General features: G+C 42.1%; 1 protein-coding gene across 2 annotated transcripts in view; it reads left to right on the forward strand.

Moving 5' to 3' along the window:
* LOC126203145 (prolactin-releasing peptide receptor-like) overlaps positions 1–22,153 on the forward strand; it is a 918,861-nt gene that overhangs the window by 486,308 nt on the left and 410,400 nt on the right. The window lies entirely within an intron of this gene.

The following is a 22,153-nucleotide window of genomic DNA, read 5'->3' on the forward strand; positions in this document are numbered from 1 at the left end:
TCCTTTGAGCAACTGAACAACGGGCAGCCTGATCGTAGGAAGGAAGGAGCGCGCGTGTCTTGCGGCCAGTACGATCGCAGTATCTCCCATTACTTTTCTCATGTGAGATCATGAAATCTGTAGTGTATGACATTTCAGTTGAAGCTGAAGAAGAAGTGGTTGGTATTGTCTCAATGAACGACAGGCATTGATGTAATTGAGATAATGCTGAAAAATGTTAGGCGCAACTGAGTACGCGCATTCAGATAGAAGGCTGACAGTTTAAATAATTTTTTAAAGGGTTTGTTAGTCTCAAAAAGATACTCGAAGTTTACTTTTCTCAAAGTAACTCAATTTATGATGCACCACGTTCTTAAGTTTTGAGACTCCATATTTGGGACGCCCTGTACGTTACTATCAAAACTCTTCCCCCCACATCCATAATCGTTCACAATAACTCAAGTCACACTGTCCCGTTTATCATTGTAGACTTGCATACAAAGAAGCACAAAAATATAATTATAGCACGCTCACAAGTCACTTGCAGTAAAGAGTTTGTAACACAACGAACCTTTTCAGGACGGCCATGTTGGGAAGCACATGCATTAGCAGCTGAATAAGGCCTCAAACAGAGAGAGAGAGTCGAGTAGAAATCAAGAAGAAATCTATCAGATAACAGATTCAGCACCCTCTGGTAATGAAGAACCCACCAGTGTATCCATAATTTCGCTACCAGCTGAGGTGCTGCGAACCATGAGATTTTGAGATCGTAGCATGTGTGCATGCCTCTGAGACGTGTTTATGTTATGGGGAACCAGCTTGATCTCCACTGTACCCCTACACTAGTGTATGTGTACATTTGTGCACAGCTGTCTCTCCGATTTCTCTGGTGTTCACTTCCATATGGGCCCAAAGCACGAATTTTCTTTGCTGTAGGAACGTTCACTTGCTGCACTAACGGTCGTTTCTTCATTAAAGCTGGAAGCTCCTGAAGTAATTCCCCACTACAACCACACGTTCCATGGTTTCAGGGTCCAAGTCCGTAAAATGGACGCTGAGGATTTCAGAAGTTTTGAGGGTTACAGACCTCACTATCAATCCAAACTTCGATGTTGACTGTAAAAATGTATATTTCACAAATTTTGCAATGACATGAGCTGAGGCTTGAAGTGACACATTCTTCACTGGAGTAGTGGGACGTCACCATTTTATTTACGTCACATCGAGGGAGGGCACATTTGGTCATTTTCCCCATAGTCTGTACGTATATGCCTTTCCAAATCTAAGTCTAAGGCAAACATCGACCTTGAAACACAAACATTTAACAAAACTACTAGATTTCATGCCCGAGGTGAAGACAGTTGTAACTGAACCTCAAGCCAGAGAATGTGCTTAATGAAAATGAGGATAACAAGGACTGCGGAATGTTGGGACCTGTGATAATTGGGTATGTGGTGCATTTAGTATCTTTTCTTTATGCTCTGATTCTAATATCACTTTAATTACAAACCATACAACAGTGAAACAGACATTATTTACACTAGCCTCTATTTCTAACTTCTTGTGAATTGACATTAATAATAATAATCCTAAATATTAATTAAATAGTAATCAATCTTTTTGTAGGAAATGCGCGATGTTGAGACTTGATTAAATAGCAAGTCAGACCTATGAGGCTGGTGGTTTAGTTACAAATTTGACTTTTACGAACATCTACTTTTGTCAAAACTTTGTTCTCGGGCTTCGGTCCGTTATGGTTCTAAGTACCGGTACCTCATTTTTATTTCCAGTACCTTGAAATTTCAGACACACTATAAACTACTGACAAAATTTTTGAGGGAACTGAAGCTTCTCGGTCCCACACAGGGGAATTAAAGTCTGAAACAGTCAAGTTTTAAGAGTTCGTACTTTTTAGGGATACAATTAGTACAATGTTCCAGACGGTTGGAACTCAGCCAGAACAGGAGAGATGTGGTCAGCTCCTAGGACTCAAGAGGTAGACGTCGGCCCCTACCATCCCACGTAGCTGGCAACAGCTCTACTTTCTGAAGTTGAGATAGTAGAGGAGTATGGCCCCAGAAAAACCGTAAAAGGTGCGCCGTCGGCCACTCGCTTCGAACTTTGGGGTGGAATAGCAGCTGCGGACTCGTAACTGCCACGAACGCTTTTTGCTACAGGTATTCATCGCATTGCACTTCGTAGTAGTTTTGGTGTTCATCATCTTGAACAGAAAACAGCAATGTCCCTCGTGTGCTCACGCTGTTTCGTTCGCTTGGCGAGCCCGTATCTCGCTACGGCCGCAAACCAATTGCGGCAGCCATATGGTAAGATTCACCGAGACCTCCCCTTTGTCATCTTGATCTGCTCCCTTGCCTCAGGATGGTTGTTCTGTGCACCTACCTGTTGTTTCAGCATGTGTTCTGCATCGTACAACATCGCATAATATCCGTGAAGGCTGCCCTTCGCTAGGTATTATGCTTTACTTAATTCTAATTGCAGAATACGACAATTGTTTTGTTACTTCTTATCTCATTCGTATTATAATTGTGATACCTGCACACTGTTCCCAGTGTGCAACAAAGCAGGGGACCCTGCAAGTAGGAAAACCTTACTGTTGAATACTGGATACGTAACCAATTAAAAATCCTATCCGACTTTTAACATTCGCCACGGCCTCAGACTGGAGCAAGCTCATTTAATTTCCGTCACCTCGGATAGCTAGAGGTGTGGAAGACAGCGAGGTGGATAGCCACAAGTTTACATTGTTCTTACAGTTTCCATTTACTCATACAAATTGTGGACCATAAAATTGAACACCGTTAAAATTATGGTCGTCGAAAAGACAGATCCAGCACGTGAGCAAGCCAAAATAGCTTTCAAAGTAATAAAAGTCAAAGAGTGACATTTAGATAGCATTTAGATAGCAAAAAGAATCACAAAACACAGGAGTGGATAGCCTAAAAGAGCTCATTTGGAGGTCATTGAGCTTCAGATTTGAGTCTGATTTTGAAAGACCTTTACAATGAAATAAGGAAGAACGAATACATAACACTCGTGTAGAAAAGCTAAAACCTCCTTCCTGGTGGAATGACTGGAACTGATCGGCTGTCAGACCCCCCTGCGCCTAATAGGCGCTGCTCATGCATGCTTGTTTACATCTTTGGGCGGGTTTAGTGACATCTCTGAACAGTCAAAGGGACTGTGTCTGTGATACAATATCTACAGTCAACGTCTATCTTCTGGAGTTCTGGGAACTGGGATGATGCAAAACTTTTTTGATGTGTCTACATTGCACTCAGTTGAAAATAATTTACGACCTAAAATTGGCCAACAGACTACGATATGCTATGAGGTTGCCATTAAAGTTTATGGAACTTGTTCTCACATTATGAGTGTGTTAAAATACATTGCACTGGTTTTTATGACCAAAAATTAGCCAACACACAATTAGATACTATCAAGTTAGCTTAGAGGAGTGTGACACCAAAAGATTGTAGCAGATTTGTAATTAATGGTGGGAAATTAAAAACTTCAGGAGCAACATTTCGACAGGCTCATATTCAAATACTAGCATTTCTACAGGCATGTTTGTGCACACACTACAGGTTACTCTAATGTCCCACGTTTAAACAGTTTCCCCCAACTGGGACAGGACAGAAATAATAATGACACCTTCATTACAAACAAGCAAAAATACGGAAGAGGACATCGTATGGTCTGCGACATATTATAGCCGCTCGGCCTCCAGTGCCTCCTCACACACGCTGCCATTTCTGTGGCAGTGGTCTGCTGGCTAGAAACTCAGTTACACTGGACTGTGGACCATGGTGTGGCCATCCGCTGTGGAATGAGAGTCTTCCATGTAATGCAACGCTGAGGAAGCTATCTGATGAACTCCTGTTAAGACATTAAATGACTGACCCTGCCCAGTGCCAGCAGCAGAAGCTGCGTCTAAAGGGAATGCATATTCACCAAGAATGATATAATTATAATGGTTAAGAAAACCATGTATAATTACACATCTTATTCAGGCAGCGTGCATGGGTGAAGATGCTTCCATCTTAGCATGCAAGGTACATTCTGAAACATTCTGCATACAAGGTGTGATAAAATGTATTAAGACACCCACAAGTGGACGTTAATACGGTGTGTGTCTATAATTCCAATCACATACCATATTTAAAAAAAAATTGTGACTGGCAAGACTGAGGCATGCACATGAGATTTGTGATGCATTTTGAATTTCATTCTAAATAACAGTGCAACAGAACCTTTACATTCCAACATTGCTTAGAGTACTTCAAGTATTGAACAAATGATGTATTGTATATATTCCTACTATTAGTATTGTTATTTCAGCTTTTAAAAAAATTTACATGTTTCACATCCACGAGGATCTCCTCAGCACGGATCTATGGAACGAAAAACTAATCTAATCTAATCTATGTTCTATGGAAGATCTCTACATACAGCGAAATGAAGCGAAATATACGATAATTCTCTACGACAAGGTCTACATCACATGGAAGGATGAGACATAGACAGTGTTTAATAGCCACTAATATCTAAAGATTCAGAAAATTTGTAGTACTAGAGATTGCCTTCACCACACTCGTTAACACTCTTCTCGACTATTGTTATGTGGTGTAGGATCATTACCAAACAGGAATGTAGGATGCCATCGGGAAAAAAGTTCAGAGAATGCCATCGGAAAAAAGTCTGAAGAAGGGCAGATATCTTATGTATTACCGAGAAATAAATGAGTGTCAAGGACTCAGGATGACAATCTTATCAAACGCAGGTCCTCATACCTTTCAGCAGACGATTTGCTTGATTGCACTGGTTCGATTTGGTGATTGAAAATGTAAGCATTTTAAGCGGTTTGAAATATTCTTGACAGCAAATTTGCAATTCCCTATGCTCTCGCCATTAACAAAGGCTCCTAAAATCTACAGTCTTCAATGTGTACATTACATTTATTCACAACACTCACCTTGATTTTGAAATGGAGTTTGTTTATCATTGACAGCATTTCTCTTTCCGTAATTACTACATCCCAGTATGACAACTATCCAGAACCATACCAATCCATCTTCATTTTTCTATAGCTTTAAACTACTTCAACAACTACGAAATTTCCCTGTTTCGTGATTTATGCGTGACAATGAAAGTACAGAGCCGCTTCATATTTTAAAATTTTATTTGCACGGGATAGTAGCTCCCATAGCACTGTCAAGGTCAGGAAACTCAGATAGGGCGATGGGCTTTCTCTCATTTGAGTTCCAAAATGCGAACAGTATTGTAGCAGTTTGCTATTTATTTGCACACTCGTGTATTACGGCAAGCAATCTACGTATAATATTTTGTAGGAACTTAAATGGGATACCATGGATGAAAGACAAGAGCTTTCCGAGATGATCCTACTCCCTATATGAGGGCAGTACCTAAAATCAGGTGTGTAACACACAATTGTCCCTTATGGTGTTCTGGAGTATATTTCCATCATTTAACAGATGTCCATGTTCCTTTCATGTGCAAAGGATGTTTATTGGCAAAATCATAGTATTATCAATAATTTCTCATTTCAGTCATTCGGTAAGAGGTATGTGGGAGGAAGGAAACAATACATTGTCCGCAATGGACTCCATCAGATTTTTTCGGCAGTAAACTTCTCTACGCTGCACGATGTCTCGCTTGCTGCAGTATGTATATCACCTCGGGATGACTAAATGACTGCGTATGTGCTGCTGTTTGTTAGATTTCTTCTGTTTCTTTTATTTATCCAACGTGGTGTGGGTCCCAGACTGTTGTGCAATACTCAAAAATCGTCCAAATAATTGTTTTGCACATCACTTCTTGTTTATTGGATGAACTGTATTTTCCTAAGATTCTTCGAAATGTATCACTGTCCTACACCATATACTTTTGCTTTATATGATTTTTCCATTGTAGATCATTCTGGATGGCTATTTCTACACATTATATGCTTGGTATTGTTTCCACAATTATTGTAATCATACATTTCAGTATTTCGTCTCCTGTGTGAATGCAGTACGTTATTTTTGTTTTTATTGTGTTTCTGTACCTATCAGTGATCCTCTCCTATTCGCTATTACTTTCTGGCACTGCTGTCTTCTTATAGCTAATGGCATCATCTGTGAACAGCCTACAGTGTCATTTAAACATACACTCTACAAATTAGTGTACTGTGCTTGGTGGGGGCATCATGATACATTATCTCCTATTTCTCTCTCAGCTAATAATAGATGAAAAAATTATTGTATGCTTCTGTATGTGCCCCTAATTTCCCTGTGTTCGCTATGTCATTATACGTTGGTATTACAGTCTTCGTTCAATGTAGTTTCTTAAAATTTACTCCGTAGCATTTCATGAAAAATGGATCTTTTTTTTTTTTGACGTTTTATCTTCATTTTTAGAATTGGGTGTACCAACCTGATACTATCACAGCAGCCTCTCTGAGCTCCCGACTTTGTCCATTGGATCATTTATTTTGTCACATGTACGTCTTGGGTCAGCCACAACCAAATAAACGATGTAACAAGATTTTATTTGCAAGAAGAGTTCTGTAATCATAAACAGACATTATGATAAGCAACATATACAGCCTTTGTACATATGCCGTAATTCCCTCCTCAAAACAACTACATTGGGAGGAAATTTAGAACTTTACATGTATTAAAGTGAGTCTTGTATCACAGCCTGACAAGTTTATTGCGTGCTTGTTCAGTAAAGCAATACATAGTGCAAACTCCCCATTAATATGCGACCTTTTTGATGGTCGTAATCCCATACACGAATCATTGACTGACTGGCAGAGTGCCCCCAGACAGTGCCCTCACCGGCTGGTGTGGCCTTGCGGTTCTAGGCGCTTCAGTCTGGAACCGCGTGACCGCTACGGTCGCAGGTTCGAATCCTGCCTCGAGCATGGATGTGTGTGATGTCCTTAGTTTGGTTGGGTTTAAGTAGTTCTAAGTTCCAGGGGACTGATGACCTCAGATGTTAAGTCCCATAGTGCTCAGAGCCATTTGAACTATCTGAACAGTGTCCCCATTACACAACACATACTGTGTGGAGTTCTTCGTCACAGATCCATGTTGTGGACAATGTAACACATTCAAAATTTAGCTGGAGGAATGGGAGTAAACCATTCATAATTGATGTGCCATATAGGCCCACTATACTGGGAAAGTAGTTTGTTACAACTGTTTTGCTGTAACACAGTTATGCGTAGAGTTATAAATAGCAGCTTGCTTAATGCCATGTTATTTAGCCAAGAAAACATATGTCGGAGGATTTTGTAACTTTTGACTGCGGAATCGTAGACAGTTAAGGAGTTTGTGGATAATATGCGTTCCTCCACAGATTCAGTGTTACCATCCTTTATAAGCAGACACAGATGAGAGTGGAGGTATATACAAATAGATGTTTCTTCATCCTTTAAAACAGTACGCGTGCGTTCCTCTGTACATGTACCGCAAGGTGTGTAGTAACTTCCAACAGCTGTTTATGATAAATGTTGATGTATTCCCATTTGTATCCAGACTTTTTTGGGATGTGGTATTTTAAGTAATTGTAAGTCTTACCTGCATACAGTCATTGGCCTTTGGTAACACAGTTTTCTTTAGTCATGGCACTGGCTACTGAGTCGTTAATTGTGTTTGAGATCTGTAATAGAGTTCATATGTAATAATGAAAACTATAGGCGGACAGAACACACATTGCCTTGGTTCCTCATAGCAATTCTTTTCCTGCATTCTTGTGTACAGAACAAGAGTTTTTACCACTTCAGGAAAGGAATGGCTCTTTGTCAGTTTACACCACAATAGAAGCAAACATAGCATAACCTTGAAAATAAGTAGCAGCTTAATACTATGTTATTTAGTTGAGGAAAACACACATCGGATTGGTATTTACTTGGATATTTTATTGAAATTGTGTTAACATCTACAAACTACCAAGACGTCCCTAGAAGCTCGCACAATCACTGCATCAGAGGTGGGTGCTTCTAATTTTACAGTATTTAGCTGACATTAGAATAGGAATTATGACAAACTCTTTTATATTCGGGGCAACCACAGCTGTTACAAGGCATGATGTTAGGAAGAACTCCGCTCACAGCTGGTAAAATTGTTGTTTATTAAAACATAGCCATTTTTGCGGCTTTAAGCCGCATCGTCAGATAAACTTACGTGGTAAAAATTAAAGTAAAGTGTCACCACATTTTTTTGGATATTAAAATTGGATAGTTAAATTAGTATAGTATTGACGATATTCTCTGAATAGAAATTTTGTCTAGAAGCGATGGGTATGCGTATGATCTTTTAACATTGTTAGTATATTTTAGACATTCCTTTACTAATTTTAATATCCGCAAAAAGTGGTGACAACGTACGTTGCTTTTTACCACGTAGGATCACTTGAGGATGCGGCTTAAAGCCGCGAAACCGGACTTGTTTTAAAACACAGCAATTTTACCAGCTGTGAGCGGATTCTTCCTAACACCATTGGATTCATAACTGAGTATGCCTATGCAATCTAAACTATATAAAATATCGTAAACGTTTGCTGATTTTCCATGTCCCCCATGTCCGAAGTATAATGTAAACGAAAGTGTATTACCGTATGTCAGAGCAGTATAGTGTTTGATTTTTGGGGCACTATAAGCATATGGACCAAAGAGACTGCATACACTTTGGTTACCACTCTATGCATACTATAACCCGCTACACCACTATTGGCAATATGAGAGCCACATGTACATTTACGCAACTACATAACAGTTACATTACAACAGCAGTGTTTATCTAGATGACGTGATACTCAGATTGCCCCTCCTACAGCAAAACAGGTAACCGCATAAGTAATTTGCCCAGCGAGCAATGCTACAATGCTCATTGGCATACACGTGTCATGGAATTGGTAATGCTCTTTCTTCGGTAAGTGGTGTGACAGCAGGTCTGTTGCCGATCAGCAGCTGTCGGCTCAGCCAGCGTGATGCACGTCGAATGTGCTCATCCCACAACCAACTGTAGCTGATGCTCGACTGTGGTTCCTCCCTGGCAACTTTTCTCGAGTTTTCAATCGATGGACGCAGATTACCTCCTGTAATGCTACAAACTATGTTTATTTCTACTTTATGAACACTTCTTACAATTATAAGCGAAATAAATAGGGTAACGCTTGTAAACATTTTTTGTGAGTTAGTGTTTGAATGCTCGCTGTGATCCAACAAAAACTTTCGGGTAAACTGTTAGGATCGCATAGACGCATAGTTCACGCGCTCGTCACCTGTCATGTCGTCTGTTCTCTTAATGTACAATGGACTAAAGGAAAAGGCCGTTCTGCTACTCACAACGTCAGACAAATCGTTCATAAATTCTATAAAACTGATTGCGTTTTTCTCTGCTGTATCTCTCTGTAGTTCCTTCTTAGTTGCTATACAATTTATGACAGCTGCAGCAGAAAAGTGGCGAGGACTTGAATGACTGCTTTAACATTTATTTGCTGGAAATAATCTAGTTGCTAAGTGCTGTCAGTGCGTTTTAAGAACATCAGTTTTACGTGTTACTTTTATCAGTGTCTCATGTCCTCCTGATGTCAGCACTGTTGAAAGTGAAGTTGCCAGTAAGGGGATTGTTCAGTTAACTTTTGAATAAATATGGGATATCATAAATAGCAAAAACAAATGTTATCACACTATGTTTTGGACGTTTTATTAATTTCAGTTTCCATCTTACAGCTGAAAATAAATAATTAAAATGACATCCAAGTGGAAACAATGATTTAATAAAAAGTGATTTCAAATGGCTGCACTGTAGGAAGCACAGTGGTCGCATTATAACAACATTTAATGATTGTAAAATTTACAGAGGTTCAGTGTTCGTCTTTCTTTATTAACTCTTACTCATAACTAATATAGTCATTCATTTGACTTAATCTCCAGTTCCGTAACCTTCCTTCACGTTTGACGAAAAATCTGGTCAGTTTTCGTTCAGGACTTGGCTGGCTGATTTTTTCAGTGCTGGTGTAATGGCAGGCATTCGGCATGACGACTCGATGCATTAGCCGTGCTATCTCAGAAAAAGCTATACCTTACAGACACCAGACAGTGACATCCGATTTGGAACTCCATGTGTGGGGCCAAGGTTGTCACATATTTCAGCGAACGATATGCCATCTAGTGACTTGTGTCCTTAATGGGGGCTGCCTGCAAGAGCAAGCGGACGTTTACTGTTTCTTGGGTGATCTGAGCTGCTATTTACGTGTTTTATGCTCGAAATCTTCAATAAGGAATTGGTTAGTTCTATTCAACATATTGGTTCCTTCTCTTAAAACTCGTGGAGTGACATTGTTTGCAGGGGAGAATACTTCTTATTCGGTAGTATCTATATTTATTCCTATTTTGGAGGACATCATCCTCGACTGGGAAAAAATATGTTTCTCCAGCTTTAATATGTCGCATATGTGTAATACTTACGTCCTTATTACAGAGTCGGCATTGACAAGCTCTTCACAGTTTACAGGCAACTAATTCTAATTACAAGCAGGCAGAGCACAGTGTTTAATCTCGTCTCGTTCTTGGTTGTCCGGGAGGTGGAATTGCACCACAGTCAGCTTCAATGTGCTCTTATTATCCCAACAGACAAACTGAAGAACACTGTAAAAAGTAACATAGAAGCTCTTTTATACTCTGTCTGATAACTGACAACACATGGCAGTGATTGGCACAAAGTACAGCGTGCAGTAAGCACGTTTTAAGAAAAACGCTAATTGGTAGTATATAGACAGTCCCCCAGAGTGTCAAATATGTACAGCCCAGTACATACTTATAAATCGTAACATGCAGTCTGATAATAAGATGCTCTATAGTCAAGGAAGATGCGGAAGTTTCTCCTTGACATGTTTGAGGGCACTTTGTAAAACTGATGAGAATGGTACCAAATGGATTCAAGGACATTTATGACTTAAGTACACAAGAAAAATCTGTTTGTACAAATTACTTTTAGGATTTGTATCTGCTTAAAAAGGATAATTACATTTTAAACGTGGAGGACTGGATACTGTGTGCCGGCCGAAGTGGCCGTGCGGTTAAAGGCGCTGCAGTCTGGAACCGCAAGACCGCTACGGTCGCAGGTTCGAATCCTGCCTCGGGCATGGATGTTTGTGGTGTCCTTAGGTTAGTTAGGTTTAACTAGTTCTAAGTTCTAGGGGACTAATGACCTCAGCAGTTGAGTCCCATAGTGCTCAGAGCCATTTTTGACTGGATACTGTGCATAAACTTCAACACTATTTACGATTCGGTAGTCAACTTACCAACGTTATACAGTGCTCTGGTATGCATCTTTCTGACAAAAGAACATGGTACTAAGCTGCTACTTACAACTCCATACATAATTATGTTACAGAAAAACAGTTGTAAGAAATCTTTTGGCTGTCAAGTCTTGGTTCAAATGGTGTAGTGTTATTTGGTACAACACTACACCTAAGGAGGAATGCATTAATGCTATTCCTGTAACAATATTTTGAATGTATTGGATAGTCTATAACTTGATCCGAAGCTCCACACAGCAGGCATTTTGTAATGTGGGCACAGTCCGGAGGCACTTTGCCAGTCAGTCAGTGATTCGTGTATGGATTACATCAAAAACGCCACAAACAAATTCGGGGTTTGCGGTACGCCCCGCTTTACTGCGCAGCGATGAAATGTACACTGAAGGGCCAGAGAAAATGGTACACCTGCTTAATCTCATGCAGGGCCCCCGCGAGCACGCAGAAGTGCCGCAACGCGGCGTGACATGGACTCGACTAATGTCTGAAGTAGTGCTGGTGGGAATTGAGAGCAAGAGCCCTGCAAAGTTGTCCATAAATCCGTAAGAGTACGAGGGGATGAAGATCTCTTCTGAACAGCATGTTGCTAAACATCTCTGATATGCTCAATAATGTTCATGTCTGGTGAGTTCGATCGCCAGCGGCAATGCTTAAACTCAGAAGAGTGTTCCTGGAGCCATTCTGCAGCAGCTCTGGACGTATGGGGTGTTGCATTGTCCAGCTGGAATAGCCCAATGGACATGCATGGATGCAGGTGATCATACAGGATGCTTACGTACGTGTCACCTGACAGAGTCATATCTAGACATATCAAGGGTCCCATATCACTCCAACTGCATATGACCCACACCATCACAGAGCGTCCATATTGAACAGTCCCCGCTGACATGCAGGGTTCATGGATTCATGAGTTGTCTACATGCCTGTACACGTCCATCCACTTGATACGATTTGAAACGAGACTCGTCCGACCATGTTTCTAATCATCAACAATCCAATGTTGGCGTTGACAGGCCCAGGCCAGGCGTAAAGCTATGTGTCGTGCAGTCATGAATGGTACAGGAGTGGTCCTTCGGCTCGGAAAGACCATATTGATGATGTTTCATTGAGTGGTTCGCAAGCGACACTTGTTAATGGCCCAGCAGTGAAATCTGCAGCAATTTACGGAAGGCTTGCACTTCTGTCACCTTGAAGGATTCCCTTCGGTTGTCGTTGGTCCTGTTCATACAGGATCTTTTTCCGGCCTCATCGATGCCGGATTGCTCACATCCACGGCACACTCATGAAATGGTCGTACGGGAAAAGCCCCACTTCATCGCTACCTCGGAGATGCTGTGTCCGACCGCTGTTGCGCCGACTATAGAACCACGTTCAAACTCACTTAAATCTTGATAATTTGGCATTGTAGCAGCAGTATCCGATCTAACAACTGCGTCAGACACTTGTTGTCTTACATAGGCGTTACCGGACGCAGCGCTGTATTCTGCTTGTATACATATCTCTGTATTTGAAAACACATGCCTGTACCAGTTCCTTTGGCGCTTTAGTGTATCTGCCAGGCTACGCTCTAAGAGTCATTTTAAAACGCTCTAAAAAGAAAAAGACTACGTATCATGAAGGAAATAAATAGATGCGACGCACATTTACAGAAAAACAAATGATCACAGTTTCAGAAAAGTTGGATGATTTATTCACGAGAAGGAGCCTCACAAACTGGTCCTCCTTTCAACCATGCAAGCAATTATTCGCTTTGGTATTCACTGATGTAGTTGTTGGATGTGCTCTTGACGGATCCGTTCCAATGGCACGCTGGACTGGACCCGAAATGGTTGGAGGACCTTGCCAATAACGCTGCAACGTTCTCAGTTCAGAAGAGATACGGGGACCTTGGTGGACAAGGAAGATTTTGGCAAGCATGAAGGCAAGTAGTAGAAACTCTCGCCGTGTACGGGCAGGAATTATCTTGCTGAAATGAAAGCCCAGGATGGCTTGCACCGAAGGACAACGAAACAGGGCGTAGAATATCGTCCACACATAGTTGTGCTGAAAGGGTGCCCCGGATGGCAGCCAAAGGCGTCCTTCTGTGAAGAGGAATTGTACCCCAGACCATACTCCTGGTTATCGGGTCGTATGGGCGGCGACGGAGGGTTGGTATACCACCGCTGTCTAGGGCGTGTCCAAACACGTCTTCGGCCTGGAATCTCACTGACTGAAATAGAATTGTTTTCAGAGATGAGTACCACTTCGAACTGAGTCCGGACGACTAGTTATTTACATGTCTGTATCTTATAGTGTCAGACTCCACTAACAACCTGGTGGTGACGTCACTGTTTGTAAAGGAATTTTTAGGTCATAAATTGTGGTAATTGAAGTGCAATGTATTCCAATATAATGGAAATTCGAGATGAAGCTCTTTGCCTTTTCTTTGATTTTATAATATGCCAGTAAGCGCAGGGCAATGTATTTTAATAGCCTGATAATGTTACAGCAAATTTCTTATGGTTTTTAAGAAGTTTTTGTATATAATTGAACATTTGCAGTGTGCAGGTGTTTTTTCTGGTAGTTGCATGATATGTAGCTTGAATTTCTCACACTCATATAAATTTCAAAATGCTTGGGCAGCTATTTTTGTCTTTGAAGTGATTTTTGTGTTATAAATTGTAGTACTGTAAATGAGTATAAATATAGATGCAGCAATAGTATGGTAATGGGTCGTGGATTATAAGTGTTAAGGTAATTGGGTCTGGCTAAAATAACTAGTGGATAAAAGCAGAAATCACCTAGTGGGTTGAGGTTTGCTTACGCAGCGACTATATCTTGCGACATAATATATAATAATCAATGTAAGGTGGGTTATGAATTAAAGACATTAAGAGAGCTGACATTCTTTAAAGTGTGCTGCCTTCCCCAACTTTAATGACGAATAACATAATGCCCGTTTGAAATTCCTGCCACCCAGTTCACCTAGAGAACTTGGTGAGGAGGCTGAGGGGCGGGAGAGGGGCCACGTACATAGATTGAGACACTTGTTGCTTACATAATGAGACGTCTCAACAAAGTAGAGATGTGGCAAAAATGCCGTCGGCAATGCAATGCCGTCCACCCGACTACTCGCTTTTCGTAATAACAGCATGACACACCAAATGTCATGAAACTTTCTACGGATTTGTTTACGTACAGAAACTGTTCTATATCCTAAATCGGTGCGAGAATTTTCAAATCGTCAGAAAAAACGTAAGCTCCAAGTAAAGATGAATATATATATATATATATATACAAGAACAAATGTGGTATGTCACAAGTCTGAATACGGTAGGGAAGCGCGAAGTCTCAAAAAGGAAATTTAAAGTCTAATTCTAATACTAGTGGATGTCACTGAAGTGGAATGGAAAGAAGCTAAGAGTTTCTGGTTAGAGGAATATAGGGTAACATCAACAGCAATGGAAAATGGAATAATAGGAGCGTGATGTGTTATGAATGGAAAGGCAGAGAAGACTGAATTACTGTGGACAGTACAGTACAGCAAAGAAATACCAACAAAAATAGTTCAGGTATATACACGAACGGCAGAAGCAGACGACGAAGAAACAGAGAAAGTATAAGGGAATTTGGAATAAGCAACTTAGTATGTAACGGGAGATGAAATCTAAGCATCATTGTTGACTGGAACGCTGCAGTAGTGAAATGAATAGAAGACAGAGTTACGAGAATTCGGTAATAGGAATGGAGGGAAGAAAGACTAATACAGTTCTCCAATAAATTTCAGCTAATAATAGTGAGTATACTGCTCAAAAATCATGCGAGAAGGAGACATACAATCCTCTTAAAAAGCCTGTACACGTGATTATACGAGCTAGATTACATCAGGGTGAGCCAAAACAAAACGTCAGGGTGAGCCAGAAATTACGAAACAAGACACTGAATATTAAGGCTTCCTGTGAAAAAGCTATAAACTCGTATCAAAGTTTAGGAACGAAGAAGAGTAGGCTGAAGTTGAGATAGCCGTTAGGAAGACTGAACGTATAATGAAGTAATTTTCTGATGTTGTTGGTACCATGATTACCATAGTGCGCACTTCAGTTGAAGAGAAGTGAAATATTTAACAAATGAAATATTCGAAGTCTGGCAGAAAAATATAAGCAGAAGGAAGCTCATACACAAGAAATGCTGGGCTGGTGGGCGGTGAGCCGTTTGGTGGACTCCCGTGGAGAAGAATCCAAAGGGAAGAAAACATTCAATAGCGCTGCTGACGATGTCCACTGCTTGCTGCAACATGTAATATCTACCTCGTTTTGTTTGTCAGTAAACGCCCAGCTTGCAAATTTCCTAGCTGGAGGCACATCTCCAGGCGTGCAGTGTATTATCTCTTTTCATAAATTACTCTTTACGCTTGGTCGACACCAGACTCGTTTCCATAATAGAAACTGCGGTGCGTGGCGAATGCTAGTCTTGCCGATCGTAAGTAGGTCTAGAAACTCTCGCTCGGAATCCTGCTCATAGCTGAGTCGCTGTTTAGCTTGACGAGTAATGCTCCAGGATGCCACATTCCATTTGCCGGCAGAGCGCAAATGCGAAAAAAGAGAAAATATGAAACTGGAAAAGACTCGTCTCCTTCTTCTTTAATTTACTTAATACGAGGGGCGTTCAGAAAGTAAGCTCCGATCGGTCGCGAAATGGAAACGACTATGAAAATCCGATAAAGCTTTGCACAGATGTGTTGGGTAGTGTCTCTAGTATAACCCCAGTTAGCATCACGTCGCTCTTCCCATTTCTGAGCTCGCAGTGAGTGCGTCAAGATGTCTAGAAAATAGTGTCTGCCGCCAAGTACGAGGGCCTGGTGAGAAATTTCGCCTGAAGCTATGCAGCTAACATTACATAACTGTCGTGCTGTTTCGTCTTCAAGACAATTCTCAGCCGCATTCTGCAGGGGCAATGAAGATGCTCCTGCATCGTTTGCAAATGGAAATTTTAGATTACCCACAATACAGTCCGCAATTGTCTCCCCCTGAGTTTCATCTCTGGTCACATGAACCGCTGTCTTTGACGACAACATTTTGACACAGACAACGAGGTGTAGGCCAGCGTGGAGAATTGGCGGAAAGCACTGGCGGCTGCCTTCTATGATGAGGCTATTGAAAAGTTGGTACAACGCTATGACAAAAGTCTAAGTCAGAACGGCGACTACGTAGAGAAGTAGCTGAAAGGTGTTACAAGTAAAACATTTCTGATGTTCACTGTGATTTCAATTTGGCAATCAATCGGAGCTTACTTTCTGAACAGGCCTCGTATATTCATCTTTAGTGACCTTTTTGCGTACATTACCTTATACTAACCGTATTATATCAGAATTACCTCATAGGTTGAAGGCAAATCGTATAGGGAAGCAAGAGGGTCGATTCTTGCGAAGAGTTCTGGATAAGAAGCACCTTTATAAGGCAACTGCAGGAAAGTAAGATTTTCTCAGTAATTTAAATATTTAAATAGAAAAAGAATGATCTACAGTAGGAGTTAGAGTGCAGACTACACCAACACGTCCATCCCAACAGTATTGCTTCCAGAAAACGTTATTGTAATAAAAAATAAAAAGAGTAACTGTCCACGTTGTTCATCGTGAACGACCATGGTCCATAAATAGTATTCAATTACAGCGACAAGGAAGCCACATGGCGGCGTCACTATTCATCCGAGTTGTCATCATGTTAAGAATGCATTCGCCACTACGTGATCAAAAGTATGCGGATACCTGGCTGAAAAGGACTTACAAGTTCGTGGCGCCCTCCGTCGGTAATGCTGGAATTCAGTATGGTGTTGGCCCACACTTAGCCTTGATGACATCTACCACTCTCGCAGGCATACATTCGCACAGGTGCTGCAAGGTTTCTTGAGCAATGGCAAACCATTCTTCACGGAGTGCTGCACTGAGGAGAGGTACCAATGTCGGTCGGTGATGCCTGGCACGAAGTCGGCGTTCCAAAACATTTCAAAGATGTGCTATAGGATTCAGGTCATGACTTTGTATAGGCCAGTCCATTACAGGGCCAGAAGGTTGTTAAAGCATCAATGTAGGCCTGTGCTGTGATAATGCCACGCAAAACAACAAGGGGTGCAAGCTCCATCCATGAAAAACACGACCACGCCATAACACTACCGATTCCTAATTTTACTGTTGGCACTACACACGCTGGCAGATGACGTTCACCAGGTATTCGCCATACCCACACTCTGCCATCGTATGGCCACGTTGTGTACTGTGATTCGTCACTCCACTCAACGCTTTCCCACTGTTCAACTGTTCAATATTTACGTTGTTTACACCAAGCGAGGCGTCGGTTGGTATTTGAAGGCGTGATGTGTGGCTTATGAGCAGCCGCTCGACCACGAAATACGAGTTTTCTCACGTCCTTCGTAACTGTCATAGTACCTGCAGTGAATCCTGATGCAGTTTAGAATTCCCGTGTGATTGTCTGGATAGATGTCTGCCTGTTACACATTACGAACGTCTTCAACTGTCGACAGTGTCTCTCAGTCAACAGACGACGTCGGCCCGTACACTTTTGTGCAGTACATGTCCCTTCACGTTTCTACTTCACTATCACATCGGAAACAGTGGACCTATGGATGTTTAGGAGTGTGAAATTCTCGCGTGCAGACGTACGACACAAGTGACATCCAGTCACCTGACCACATTCGAAGTCCGTGAGTTTCGCAATGTCTAATGAATACTGAGGCCGCTGATAAAGAGTACCTGGCAGCAGGCGGCAGCACAATGCACCTAATATGAAAAAGTATGTTTTGCGGGTGTCCTGATACTTTTGATCACATAGAGTATCTATATCCCATTGCGATTATACTGGCTGTGTTATTTATGAGATAATATACACACATCTAAAAAAAAGTTTTGTATCACCTCGGTTCCGATGGTTCCGGAAGCTGTACAAAAAATTGGAATAAAGATCAACATAAACATCGTTTCCGCCCTTTTTATTGCTCACGAAAAACACACATTGCATGTTGTACCACCATACAGCGAGACCTTCAGAGTTGGTAGTCCAGATTGCTGTACACACCGGTACCTCTAATACCCAACGGTACGTACTCTTGCACTGATGCATGCCTGTATTCGTCGTGGCATACTATCCAGAAGTTAATCAAGGAACTGCTGGTCCAGATTGTCTCACTCCTCAGCGGCGATTCGGCGTAGATCCCTCAGATGGGTTTGTGGGTCACATCGTCTCTAAACCGCTCTTTTCAATCTATCCCAGGCGTGTTCGATAAGGTTCATGCTGGCCACTCTAGTCGAGCTATGTCGTTATCCTGAAGGAAGTCATTCACAAGATGTGCCCGATGAGGGCGGTAATTGTCATCCACGAAGACGAATGCCTCCCAAATATGCTGCCGATATGGTTGAACTATCGGTCGGAGGATGGCATTAACGTATCGTACAGCCGTTACGGTGCCTTCCATGACCACCAACGGCATACGTTTGATCCACATAATGCCACCCCAAAACAACAGGGAACCTTCACCTTGGTGCACTCGCTGGACAATGTGTCTAAGGCGTTCAGCCTGACCGTGTTGCCTCCAAACACGTCTCCGACGAGTGTCTGGTTGAAGGCATATGCGACACTCATCGGTGAAGAGAACGCGATGCCAATCGTTAGTGGTCCATTCGGCATGTTTTTGGGCCTATCTGTACCGCCCTACATGGTGTCGTGGTTGCAAAGATGTGCCTCGTCATGGACGTCGGGAGTGAAGTTGCGTGTATCATGCAGTCTATTGCCTTACGAAAAGCATTATTCAACAAGGTGGCATTGCCGACAGTGTTGCTCCGAGCTACAATCCGTAGGTAGCGGTCATCCACTGAAGTAGTAACCCTTGGGCGCCCTGAGCGAGGTATGTCATCGACAGTTCCTGTCTCTCTGTACCCCCTCCATGTCCGAACAACCTCACTTTGGTTCACTCCTAGACGCTTGGACACTTCCCTTGTTGAGAGACCTTCCTGGCACAAAGTAACTATGCGGACGCGATATAACCGCGTTATTGACCGTCTAGGCATGGTGTGAACCACAGATATTACGAGCTGTGTGCCTCCTTCCTGTGGAATAACTGGAACTGATCGGCTGTCGGACCCGCTCTGTCTAACCGGCGCTGCTCATGCATGGTTGTTTACATCTTTGGGCGGCTTTAGTGACACCTCTTAACAATCAAAGAGACTGTGTCTGTGACAAAATATCCACACTCAATGTCTATCTTCAGGAATTCTGGGAACTGGGGTGATGCAAAACCTTTTGTGATGTGTATTATAGTAGGTGTGGCTTTTTGGTAAGTTGTATATTATAGGGTTCTATTTGATGAATAATAATAACAGTACTTTGAGGGTATCAATTTATGTGACCTGATCCCCGGTTGCTTGTAACAGGTGTCACAAAGACATGCTGTAATGGGATTATTTATTTTGTGTTATGTTTTGAAATGTGTGACATATTCAGGTTTCTATGAAACTAATAATAATAATAATAATAATAATAATAACAGTACATTCCCTGGGTTTAGAGCTGATTGAACACATACGTGACACTTCTCGCCGAAAGACTGCTGTCATAGCGTCATTGTCATGATACATAACTGACCTCCGCAGAGGACGTGTCGAGGGAAAGACATTTCAGTAAGCCATCGTAGATGCCCTTATCCTCAATGTCGGGAGACTGTGGCGTTACCTCCAGTCCCATAACAAGAGGTTTACTGTAAAGGTTTTTCAAAGGTGTAGAATTAATTCAGCAATTAGCTACTGAGGACGATACAATAAACGCGCCCTCGAGGCAACCCACGTTGAGGAAGGATAAGTAGCACAGTGCTGTACAGTTCATAGAAGTTTTTATGATTTAGCTAACAGGTTACCTGGTTAAGATCAACACTCGGAAATTTTCATCAAATTTATCCTGTATCTTGCGAGTGAGCAAAATAACAGGCATCATTTTTCGAAAGCTGTAAGCGATCAGACCAATGTGATTCTCACTATTAAAACGTTACATACAGGAGAGAAATGGTCGGATACAATATCTCATGAGGGTTCCTGCTCTCAGTTGAAAATTGTTTCGATAAGTGCCGAAGTGTCAAGGAATACCACTCAATCCATGATAAGAAGATTGCAGCACTGCATTAATACCAATGGTCATCACTTCGAGCACTTTCTTTAAATGAACGTTCATGCCACCTTTTTGACCTTCAAAGACCTTACTGTTACACATCATTGGATTCGTCTCGATAGCCGCCATCAAAAAATGAATACCAAACTATAGTATCCCATTAAAAAAAAAATAAAGTTGACCTTCATGTCTCTGACTCGACCTTACCTAACAACAAAGAACCAACGTCATATTATGGCCCCCATTGTCCCATGCAACCTCTGTCCCACAATCTTTTCAGCTACTGTCACACTCTCGGAGCTATTGTAGGTGGTAATAGTTAGTCATCCTGTATATATACACTACTGGCCATTAAAATTGCTACACCACGAATATGACGTGCTACAGACGCGAAATTTAACCGACAGGAAGAATATGCTGTGATATGCAAATGATTAGCTTCTCAGAGCATTCACACAAGGTTGGCGCCGTTGGCGGCACCTACAACGTGCTGACATGAGAAAAGTTTCCAATCGGTTTCTCATACACAAACAGCAGTTGACCTGCGTTGCCAGGAGAAACGTTGTTGTGATGCCTCGTGTAAGAAGGAGAAATGCGTATCATCACGTTTCCGACTTTGATAAAGGTCGGATTGTAGCCTATCGCGATTGCGGTTTATCATATCGTCGCGACATTGCTGCTCGCGTTGGTCGAGATCCAATGACTGTTAGCAGAATATGGAATCGGTGGGTTCAGAAGGGTAACACGGAACGCCGTGTTTGATCCCAACGGTCTCGTATCACTAGGAGCCGAGATGACAGGCATCTTATCCGCATGGCTGTAACGGACCGTGCAGCCACGTCTCGATCCATGAGTCAGCAGATGGGGACGTTTGCAAGACAACAACCATCTACACGAACAGTTTGACGACGTTTGCAGCAGCATGGACTATCAGCTCGGAGACCATGGTTGCGGTTACCCTTGACGCTGCATCACAGACCGGAGCGCCTGCGATGGTGTACTCAACGACGAACCTGGGTGCAAGAATGACAAAACCCCATTTTTTCGGATGAATCCAGGTTCTGTTTACAGCATCATGATGGTCGCATCCGTGTTTGGCGATACCGTGGTGAACGCACATTGGAAGCGTGTATTCGTCATCGCTATACTGGCATATCAACCGGCGTGATGGTATGGGGTGCCACTGGTTACACGTCTCGGTCACCTCTTGTTCGCATCGACGGCACTTTGATCAGTGGACGTTACATTTCAGATGTGTTTTGACCCGTAGCTCTACCCTTCATTCGATCCCTGCGAAACCCTACATAAGTAATAAGAATAGTCGCCAAGGTATACTACATTAGTAGTGTGTGTGGATAGGCTGAGATTGTGGATCCGATATGAGGCGTGCTAGGGTAGTCCATGTAACTGTAATGACCACTGTGTCGAGATGGATAGTGTTCAGAGCATCTGCCAAGTAAGCATGACACACAGGTTCGAATCCTCCCATCCGGCACAAATTTTCAATCTTCCCCATTGACTTAAGTCAATGCGCACTCACAGCCAGGAAATGTCTGTGATTCCCTTGAGTCTTAGCGCACCTGGCCTGCTGGATAAAAATGGTGTCTCATCCTTCGAACATGTAGGAAAGAACAGACACTACATGCATGGTTTTCAGGTGGATCACTTGAGTGCAAATG

The sequence above is a fragment of the Schistocerca nitens genome, chromosome 9 (genome assembly GCF_023898315.1).
Source record: "Schistocerca nitens isolate TAMUIC-IGC-003100 chromosome 9, iqSchNite1.1, whole genome shotgun sequence".
Classification (NCBI taxonomy): domain Eukaryota; kingdom Metazoa; phylum Arthropoda; class Insecta; order Orthoptera; family Acrididae; genus Schistocerca; species Schistocerca nitens.